Source organism: Gossypium hirsutum, chromosome A08 (genome assembly GCF_007990345.1).
Source record: "Gossypium hirsutum isolate 1008001.06 chromosome A08, Gossypium_hirsutum_v2.1, whole genome shotgun sequence".
Classification (NCBI taxonomy): Eukaryota; Viridiplantae; Streptophyta; class Magnoliopsida; order Malvales; family Malvaceae; genus Gossypium; species Gossypium hirsutum.
The window spans coordinates 43,786,972-43,798,996 of record NC_053431.1 but is presented as its reverse complement, the minus strand read 5'-3'; the positions used below and the strand labels follow the sequence as shown (position 1 = coordinate 43,798,996).

General features: G+C 35.7%; 1 non-coding gene across 1 annotated transcript; it reads left to right on the top strand.

The window, feature by feature from the left end:
- The first annotated feature begins 11,693 nt into the window (after positions 1–11,693).
- Positions 11,694–11,800, top strand: LOC121205546 (small nucleolar RNA R71). Its single transcript, XR_005900622.1, has one exon. It is a non-coding gene; the product is annotated as a small nucleolar RNA R71 (small nucleolar RNA).
- The last annotated feature ends 225 nt before the right edge of the window (positions 11,801–12,025 follow it).

Below are 12,025 nucleotides of genomic sequence, written 5' to 3'. Positions count from 1 at the left end.
TCAAATTTAACATCCTTTCAGAGTAGTCTAGTCATAGGAGCAGCAATTATAGAAAATCCGTTTACAAACTGCCGATAATACCCAACTAGCCCCAAGAAACTTCTAACTTCGGTTACATTTTTCGGTGGTTTCCAATCAACAATGGCCGAAATTTTACTAGGATCAACCCGGATACCATCACCTGAAACAACGTGACCCAAAAATCCAACTTCCTGAAGCCAAAATTCACTTTTACTAAACTTGGCATATAACTGCTTATTTCTCAAAGTTTGCAAAACTATCTTCAAGTGCTCGGCATGCGCTGTCTCATCTTTCGAATAAATTAAGATGTCATCTATAAATACCACAACAAATTTGTCCAAGTATGGACAAAATATGCGATTCATCAAATCCATAAACACAGCAGGAGCATTTGTTAACCCAAATGGCATAACTAAAAATTCATAATGACCGTACCTTGTTCTAAAAGTAGTTTTAGGCACATCCGACTCTTTTACTCGCAGCTGGTAGTACCTAGATCTCAAGTCAATTTTTGAAAACCATGTCGCTCCTTTCAGCTGATCAAACAAATCATCAATTCTCGGCAATGGATACTTGTTCTTGATTGTCACCTTGTTTAATTGCCGATAGTCAACACACAATCTCATAGAACCATATTTCTTTTTCACAAATAACACAGGAGCACCCCAAGGTGAAAAACTTGATCTCACAAAGCCTTTGTCAGTCAACTCTTGCAATTGTGACTTTAATTCTTTCAACTCTGCTGGTGCCATTCTATACGGAGCAATCGAGATCGAAGCTGTTCCCGGTATCAACTCAATACCAAATTCTACTTCCCTGACTAGAGGCAAACCTGGCAACTCTTCTGGAAATACATCCGCAAATTCACACACAATCGGCACTGATTCAACTTTCTTTTCAATTTCTTTTGTATTAAGTACATATGCCAAATAAGATTCATAACCCTTCCTCAAATATCTCTGAGCTGACATTGAAGAAATCACACTAGATAATGCTTCTGATTTGCCTGATTCAACCCACAGAATTTTACCACTTTCACACTTTAATTCTATAACCTTTTCTTTGCAATTTACTATAGCATCATGCAATGCCAACAAATCCATACCCAAAATAACATCAAATTCATCAAACAGCAACAACATCAAGTTAGCCGAAAAGTAATGACCCAGAATCATTAAAGGACATTTCTTGCATACTTTATCAACTATCACACATTTGCTTAATGGATTCGACACTCTAATCATAAATTCTGTGTACTCAACAGGTATATTCATACTAGACACCAATTTCATGCACACATATGAATGAGTAGAATCGGGATCAACCAAAGCAATAACATTAACATCATGAAGTGAAAATATGCCAGTAATCACGTTAGGTGATGAAGCATCTTCACATGCTTTTATGGCATAAGTTCTAGTTGGAGCCCTTGCTTTTGGTTTAGCTGCTGAATCTCTGACTACAATCTTGCTACTTGCTTCCAGCTTTTCAAGAATATCTTTCCCTCGAGTCTGCACTACTAGCTTTTACACTCTAAAATTTTTCTTTCTCAACTCTCTCTGGGTAGTCTCTAATAAAATGATCCGGAGAACCACACCGAAAATATTCATTCGCTCTACACGAGTCAAAATGATTTCTACCACACCGCTGGCACTCGGGCTTAACAAATCTCGAATTCCCCACACTAGCCATGGAAGTAGTCTGAGATTTAAGACCCACATTTTGCTTCTTAGAATTTCCATATGATTGTCTGGCCGAAACCTGAGAACGAGGATTCATATTTCTAGATTTTCTAGATTGTTGTGAGAATGAACTGCTCGTCGATCTTTTCTTCCAATTTCTAGTCTCAGCCTCTACTTTTTTCTTCTCTTTAAGTAGTTCTTTAGCCTTGCAAGCCTGATCAACAAGTAATACCATTTCTTTTAACTCAAGAATCCCAACAAATACTTTGATGTCTTCATTGAGTCCATCTTCAAATCGTCTGCACATTTTAGCCTCTGTTGGAACATATTCTCTAGCATACTTACTCAACCTGACGAACTCCCTTTCGTATTCAGTAACTGTCATGTTGCCCTGCTTCAATTCAAGAAACTCTTTACGCTTCTGATCAACAAATCTTTCACTGATGTATTTCTTCCGAAATTCCTCTTAAAAGAACTCCCAAGTCACTTTCTCTTTCGGTACCACTGAAATCAATGTCTTCCACCAATGATAGGCTGAATTCCTCAACAATGATATAGCACATTTCAAGCATTCCTCAGGTGTACAAGACAATTCATCAAATACTCGAATAGAATTCTCAAGCCAAAACTCTGCTTTCTCAGTATCATCATCAACATTTGCCTTAAATTCTTCGGCCCCTTGCTTGTAGATTCTATCAACTGGAGTTCTGTGAAATTTCATCAGATCCATAGCTTAAGGCATTGGAGGTACAGGTTGAGGAATCGGGGGAGCTGGGGGGTTGTGCATTCAGGTTCGTACGAACGAACTCAGTATACCAGGCATCCCTCATTTGGAGAAAGGCTTCCCGAGCCCCTTCTCCTCCTCCTTGACCAACAGCAGGAGGTGGATTTTTAGTTGGCACCGCCCCTTCAGCCGGAGCTGGAGCATTACTCTCTACATCATCAGCCACAGCTGGATCGGGATCCATTTACTATAAAAAAATCATTTAAAAGGTCAGAGGTCGTCACACTATCACAATATATATATGGCATGTATAGCAAAACCCGAACATACAACACGTTAGTATTAGAACCGACTAAACCTGATCTGATACCACCAAATGTAATGCCCCCGTACCTGAGACTGTCACCGGAGTCTAGTACGAGGTGTTACTAAACTTAATTCATTAATTAAACAGCTTAAACAATTCATTTTAGAATTTCCGGACAAGCTGGCTAACTGCATCATAGTCGCTTAAAAATTCATATCTCGAGTTTTGAAACTCAAAATTAAGATCCGTAAACTTTCCATGAAACTAGACTCATATATCTATCTATTAATTATTTTCTAGAATTTTTGGTCTAGCTAATTAGTACAATTTATTGATTAAAGTCTCCCTTGTTTTAGGGTTCGACTACTCTGACCCCTGTGTATTATGAATCAGATATCTCCCTGTACAGAGTTTCAATGATTATTCCATTTCTTTCTAATAAAACTATACTCAATAAGGAATCTATACATATAAAACATGACTTCTAATTATTTTTTTACAATTTATGGTGAATTTTTTAATTTAGAACAGGGGATTCAGAGACCACTCTAACCCTGTTCCACAAAAACTTAAATATCTCATAAAATAGAACTCATTTACCTGTTTTGTTCCATCCATATGAAAATAGACTCATCAAGCTTCGATTTCATAACTTATTCATTCTTTAATTCCATTTTTACTATTTTTAGTGATTTTTCAAATTCATGTCACTACTGCTGTCTGATTCTGTTTTGTGGCCAATTTTACCTTTCCAAGGATTTTCATGGTTTAGTTAAGACATAAAGCATACATGTTATCATATATAAACTTGATTAGCCATCCCAATAGCTAATCATTTACAAACCCTTTTCTTACCAAACCATAACCATATCATATGATCATTTACACAAAGTGAGTATATTGCTATACATGCCACACTCAAAATATACAAGCCATTTTACCAATTTAGGTCTTCGGATAGTGTGAATGAGCCTTCGACCTATCCCGATTCTCAAGCAGGCTTGTCAAAACTACAATGAATGAAAATGAGGGAGTAAGCATAAATGCTTAGTAAGTTCTCATGCAAATAACAAGTAACATGATCATGCAATCCAACATAAACATCATTAAGACACTCATATCATAAGAATACTTACTATCTTACCACAATTTTGTCTTACCAAGTTCTCAACCAAGGATTAAACTCATACCTGTCCATTTTCACTTCTTCAACACATTCATCATTGAATCACTTTCGTTTTAAGTATTCTCCATATTCTCTTAGGATTCTCCCGTTGAACACATCGGAATATAATTTTAGATACGCGGATAGTGTGCACGTAAGTGCTATACTCATAACTGAACAAGCTCAATAGCTTTTGAAATCTATGTAGCCAAGCTACCATGTAACCCACCCATAAACGAACTCGGACTCAACTCAACGAGCTCGGGCGTTCGCATCCATAAGTGAACTCGGACTCAACTCAACGAGTTCGGATGCCTAGTTACATCTCACGAACTCGGACTCAACTCAACGAGTTCGAAACTCAACCATCCTAGTGACATGTCACTTTTACCCTAACCTATTCCCAAGGTTCAAATGGGATTCTTCTCAATTTTACATTTTGATCACCTTCTTCGAAATGTAAAAACCGATACTTGCTAACATCTCATACTTATCAAGTTGTTCACATAATTTGCATATTACCAAATAATAATTCACAAAGCACAAATTTCATGATAATAAATATCATATCATTCAAATATCATTAAATCACTTAAAATAAAATTATGTTACCTTATTTACACATGAACTTACCTCGATACAAAATATTAGCAATCGAGCCTATTCCTCGTAAACTTTGTTTTTCCCTCGATCACAACTTGAATCTTGTTTCTCTTGATCTATAATACCAAATTAATTTATTTAATACATACATTCATCAAAACAGCCCCCTAGTACGAACTTTGGCAAAATTACCATTTTGCCCCTAAACTTTTGTATATTTACACTTTTGCCCATAGGCTCGGGAATTAAATTTCATCCCTTATTCTTATTTTTTATGACATGATGATCATTTTTCCCTTCTATAGCAACATCAAATTCACACTCTAACATGTACTTATGAATATTAGGTATTTTTACAGATTAAACCCTTTTACTCGTTTTCACTTAAAACTGAGTAGCACAAGTTGTCTAGAATAATTTAAAACCTCATATTCTATCATAAAACACCAAAATACACAAATTTCACCTATGGGTATTTTTCCAAATATGAACCCTAGGTTGAATTATTGCTAGCATAATCTAAATCGAGCTACCCGGATTTCAAAAACATAAAAATCATTAAAAACGGGCATAGAAATCACTTACAATAAAGGCTTAAAAGTGTTGAAACCCTAGCTATGGTGGAGAGCAAAATTTGGCAGCAACTTATGGAGAAGATGATCATTTTTGTGTTATTTTTCCCATTTTATTTCATTTAATATCCAAATGACCAAAATGCTCTTCCTTACTAAACTTTCAAAAATTTCATCCATGTCCAATTTTTGTCCATAAACTTAGAAATTGGTCAAATTTCTATTTAAGACCTCCTCATTAATATTCCCAAGCAATTTCATACTAAAAACTTCTAGAATGCAAGTTTTGCAAATTATTCGATTTAGTCCCTAATTTCAACTTAAGCACTTTATGCATAGAATTTCGTCACAAAATTTTCACACAATCATGTAATCATATCATAAACCTCAAAATAATTATAAAATAGTTATTTTATCTAGGATTTATGGTCACAAAAACACTATTCTGATTAGGCCCTAATTCGGGATATTACACAGGGGGTGGAGGAGGTCGTGGTATATTGGGGCGGTTTCTCAAGTAATCCCTAAACCATTCATCCATCATCTCGAAGAAGGTAGCTCTTGCCTCTTCCTGCCCTTCAGACATAGGTCGTCTACTACTACTAGCCGTAGCTTGCTGAATGGAAGATGGAGCATGGCTCTTGGCTCCCTCGGACTCATCTTGAGCTTGATTGGTAGACATTTACTATATTCAAATATAATTAAAAACGGTTAAGAGATGTCACACTATCATAACTTGTGTAATGGCATGTATAGCTATACTTAATACATGCTACATTAGTCCTAGAACTAACTAAACTGTAGCTCTGATACCATTACATGAAACACCCCTTACCCGTACCTGAGACTGGGATAAGGTACGAGGCGTTACTAGACACATACTCGGACACTTTCAAAAAATAAAGGTTATAAAATTTCATTTTAATTTAATACTGAGCAAACCACATCATAGTGTCCCGATTATGGACCTACAAGGTCCAAAACATACATTAAAAGTGATCCGGGACTTAACCGAGAACTATAGAAAATTTTAGTAAAATTACTAGGGTTATGCCTCACACGCCCGTGTGGAGGCAAAGCACACGCCCGTTTGTCCCACCTATGTTTAATTATTGGAATTTATTTTTCATTTCGAACCTTCAGGGTTTTTCACACGGCCAAGCATACAACCGTGTCCCTCACACGGCCTAGACACGCCCGTGTCATTGCCCGTGTCCAAAAACCCAGACATTCTATTTATGACATCATCATTCATTTTGAGGCACACGCCCGTGTGCTAGGCCATGTCCTCCACACGTTTAAGACACACGGCCGCTTCTCTGCCTGTGTGTTTACTACCATGCAAACTGACCTAAAATTTTAAGTGCAGCGCACACACAGCTATGCAACACGCCTATGGGGCTGTTTTTGTGTCACACACGGCCTAGACACAGGCCCGTGTGTCTACCCGTGTGGACCTTTTTTGGGCTATTTTGCTAGCCTTTGGCCAAATCATCCTTACACACTTAGAGACTTCAATGGTATTTAATATGGCCTAATTATCTCTTAGGCAACCTTGACATAACTTACTGCATGTTAACCTCATCTCATCGGTTTAGTACATGCTAAATTATCCTTTTCGTATCAGAGAATTAACATAGCACATTATACATTTTATACTTAGGCCATACTATAACCATATACCATTATATGTTATGTCCACTCTCAAAATTATTAGGTTCCATTTCAAGCATCCATCCATGATAAACTTCATCATTATATCTCATGAAACATTTAAACATAAACATGCATCATTAGTAGGTTTATAACCTACATCAATATGAGCCATATCTCATGGCCATATACAAAAGAATAAGTATATCATTTAAGCCATTACATTGGCTAGCCAAATGACACATATAACAAAATAACCAAAAATCCTATACATGCCATTAAACAAAATAAAAGTATCTATATACCAAAGCGGGACAAGTCGATAGTGTGTTGATTCTCCAACCGTCTTCCAAACTTCACGAGTCCACGAGCTCTGTAAGATAGGGAAAAGAGAAGGTGGTAAGCATTTATATGCTTAGTAAGTCCAGATAACTAAATAGTAAACGTACCGGTAAATTAACATACAACTATAATTAGGCAATAATTCCAACAAGCATGAAATATTTTCCCTATCACATGCACTCAATCATCAAGTTAGTCTCATAACAATACATCATGTCATCAGTCTTAGATGAGCTCATCAATTCAATATTTCCATTCTTTGTTTCTCATGTTAGTCCTGTTGAATTTCTCAGAAATTTTGATGGATAGTCCAATTACAGTCAAGTCATACTAGTGATCATCTCAAGTACACACTCCCACGAACCTTACATCTTATGGCGGGATTACTAGTCCAGGTTAAATCCCCCTTATTAATAACTCATAGAGCAATGTCGAGATTACTAGTCCAGGCTAAATCCCTTTCAATGGCAATTACTCTCATAAGCTCAGATCTGAATTGCCAGTCAAAGCTAAATTCAATTTTCATTCGGATTATCCTTCCGGGCTAAATCTTTAATACACCCATATTCTTCTAGAGGCTCGATCACTCAAGGAACACCCGTCCGGGCTAGATCCTTTCTATTTTTGAGATCATTGGATTACCTGTCTGGGCTAAATCTTTTTCTGCAACACATGCAGGATCTCATGTCATGTAAGCCATAATTTATCCATTGGATTTCCCTTTCTATTTCAACTGGGACATTTATCATCTTTTCAATTACACTAGCACATTTCACAGGTTATCATGCAATGAATATCTAAATTCTCATACATTCAAGAACATGCATACTCAAGTATATTAAGAATTTACTTCGGGTTATACGAACTTACCTGGTAATTGCTTCGGTTTCGTATTTCGGTTATTCTAAAACCTTTTGTTTTCCACGGTCGACCTCTGGGATTGGTTCCTCGGGGTCTATATCAATAGAATTAGATTATTAATACATCACATTTTTCATTTTAGGCCTAAAACTCACCCTGAGAAAATGACTATTTTGCCCCTAACCTTTCACAATATTTACAATTTAGTCCTAAGTCTCATATAATGAAATGCATGTAATTTCTTGGCTACCCAATCCTAGCCGAATGAGTCATAAGCTCATACTAGCCTACATTTTCTTCCACTTCACATTTCTACCCCACATTTTATACCTTTTTCAATTAGGTCCCTTTTTGGTGTTTTCATGAAAAATCACCTAGCAAAAGATGTTTATCTAGCATCTAACTTTCATAACCCATCATAAATCATCAAAGAACAACCATCTCATGCATGGGTCAAATTTATAACATGAACCCTAGCTTGAAATATGGATAGAAATGGATAGAGCATGTTACGAGGGTTTTAAAGATACGAAGAGCATGAAAAAGGGGCTAGGGAGCACTTACTATTGAGCTTGAAATGTTGAAAACCCTAGCTATGGAGAGCATGCAAATTTTGGCAGCATGGAGAAGATGAATGACATGATTTTGGCTTATTTTCCCTTTTTTATTCTTTAATTAACCAAATGACCAAAATGCCCTTCCTTACTAAACTTCCAAAATTTTCCATGAATGCCCATTTTTATCCAAAAATTTAGAAATTGGAAAAATTACTCTTTAAGGACTTCTAATTAATATTCCAAAGCAATTTCATACAAATTGCTTCTAGAATCCAAGTTTTGCAATTTATTCGATTTGGTCCCTAATTTCCAATTGGACACCTTATACTTAGAATTTCTTCATGAAACTTTAGCACATGCTTATTTTCATATTCTAGACCTCATAATGATCATAAAATAAAAATTATAACGTTAGATTTGTGGTTCTGAAACCACTATTTTGACTAGGCCCTATTTTGGGATTTTACACAATTTCCACTAGAACACACTTTTACAACATATTTTATAACTGATACAATTTAGTCCTTTTAAGCATTTTCACTGAAAATCACTTAGCAAAAGTTGATTCTCCAACCATAAACATGCATAATCTACCATTAAACATCAAAATGCACAAATTTCTAACATGGGTGAAACCCTAGACCTTCATCATAACTCAAATAATTGGTAGAAATAGGTCGATCTTGTTACGAGGATTTCAAAAATGTAAAAGTCATTAAAAACGGGGCAAGAACAGACTTACAATCGAGCTTGGAAGCTTGGAAAACCCTAGTCAAGGTTTCTTCATGTAAAATTCAGCCAAGGAAGAAGATAGACAAGAAATTTGGCTTTTATTTTGTTTTTTAATTCATTTTAAAAATATTCTTTCACCTATTTCATGTCCATTTTTTTCACCTAACGTAAAAATATTCTTTCACCTATTTCATGTCCATTTTTTTCCAACAAATTAACCAATGGTCTAATTACCATTTAAGGATACCTCTAGCTTCTAGAACTCAAGTTTTGCACTTTTTACAATTAGTCCTTTTGACTAAATTGAGTGCCTAAACATTGAACTTTTCGAAAGAAATTTTCACGAAATCATTTCGTGAAATTGTAGACCATAAAAATATAATAAAAATAAATTTTCCTCGTCGAATTTGCAGTCCCAAAACCACTGTTCTGACTAGGCCCAAATTCGGGCTGTTACAATACGTGAACCATCTCGAAATGAACTTACACATATTCTCATATTTAACATACCCGCGAACCACTCGGAATAGAAGTGTTGGATACTCAGGAAATTTGCACACTAAGTGCCACATATGTAGCCAATGCTACCTCAATCTCAAATCACATAGTTGCTCGCTCTTGAGCTATCAACGGGCTTGCTCACACAAGCTCTCAGTCAAGATGCAACTACACGGTGCTGCTCACACAAGCTGTCAAGTATCCACAATATATGCCGGTATACTTAGCCACCGGTAAGACGTACAAGAACAGGACCTGGATCAGTTAATCACATAAGACATACTAACCCTAGTGACATGTCACTTGTATCCTACCCTATTCCTAAAGTTCAAACGAGATTTCTTGCTTGTTGATTCATCTTCGGGCTCGTTCATAAGATAAAGCTCATCCGCATTTATCAAACATACAATTCATGCAATATTAAAGCAATAAAATACAATCATATTAGAGCTTATTTTTAACATACGGACTTACCTCAGTACAAAATGGATAATTGTTCGATTTAGTCCACAACTTTGTTCTTTCCCCGGTCTAGGCCAGAACCTCATCTTTCTTGATCTATAATACCACATTTAACTTATTCAATCATCACATTATTCAAGTTAATCTCAAAAACAACTTATGGAAAAATTTTATTTTTTCCCTTAACTTTTCAACTTTTTACATTTTAGTCCTTAGGCTCGTAAAATGATTTTCATTCAATTTCTTCATTACCCAAGCCTAGCCGAATATTTTTCATGCTCATAACAGCCCACATTTTTCATTTATTCACATTTTTACACACATTTTACATCTTTTACAAATAGGTCTTTATTTGACATTTTTATCAAAAATCACTTTGTAAATGTTGTTTACCTAGCATCAAACATACATTTTCTACCATTAGACTTCAAAATACACAAATATTCTACATAGGTAAAATTTTAGACTTTGATTTTCTTTCAAATTAGTCCTTGAAATAGCTTGATTAGGTTGGGACAACTTAAAAAACATAAAAATAATCAAAAACGGGGCAAGAACGGACTTACAATCGAGCTTGGAAGTTGCCAAAACCCTAGCTATGTCTTCCTTGAAAATTTCAGCTATGGGGGGGACTAATTTGAGAAGATGACATCTTTTTACTTGTTTTATTTGTCCTTATTTACCAAATGACTAAAATGCCCTTAATGTGCAACTTCAAAAATTTAACCATCCATGTCCATTTTTGTCCAACTTAAAGTATAATGGCCTAATTACCGTTTAAGGACCTCCAATTTAAAATTTCATTTCAATGGGACACCTCTAGCATCTAGAACACATATTTTGCACTTATTGCAATTTAGTCCTATTAATCAAATTGGACACTCAATCGATAAAATTTCTGAGTGAAATTTTCACACAATCATTCAATCATACTGTATATCTTAAAGAAATAATAAAATTAACATTTCTACTTTAGATTTGTGGTCCCAAAACCACTGCTCTGACTTAACCTTAAAACGGGCTGTTACATATGGTCTTTGATTTCTTTGACCACCCCAAGAGAAATTGCGATGGTTCTTCCAACCTGCATTATAAATGTTATTGTAAGGGTTATTTTCAGGTCTAGAATTATTACCCATATAGTTGATTTGTTCCTTCTTTTTTTTAGGACTATAGGATAAATATTCTAGATTATTCATCCTCCTCCATTTGCATCGCATTGCATCACCGGATGTAATTGCATAGAAACACATGTATTATCAATTTTCTTATTTAATTATTCAACCTGATTGGATAACATGGTGACCTCATCTAGATTGAAAACACCGGCTGCTCTATTACGCTTCATCCTCATGACTTGCCACTGATAATTATTTAGTGCCATCTCCTTTATGAATTCATAAGCTACTTCAGGTGTTTTATTATTCAGAGTACCACTGGCTGTTGCGTCAATCAACTGTCTAGTTGAGGGATTCAAACCGTTGTAGAAGTTTTGAATCTGTAGCTATAAAGGTAACCCATGGTGAGGGCACCTTTTCAGTAAATCCTTATACCTCTCCCATGCATCATATAGGGTCTCTAAGTCCATCTCTATGAAGGAAGAGATATCATTCCTCAACTTAGCTATCTTAGCTAATGGAAAATACTTTAGTAAGAATTTTTCGGTCAGTTGATCCCATGTAGTAATAGACCTTCATGGTAAGGAGTTCAACCACTATTTAGATTTACTTCTCAATGAGAAAGGAAACAACCGTAGGTGAATGACATCGTCAAAAATGCCATTAATCTTGAAAGTATCACAGACTTCCAAAAAGTTAGCCAAATGAGTATTTGGGTCTTCATCTTG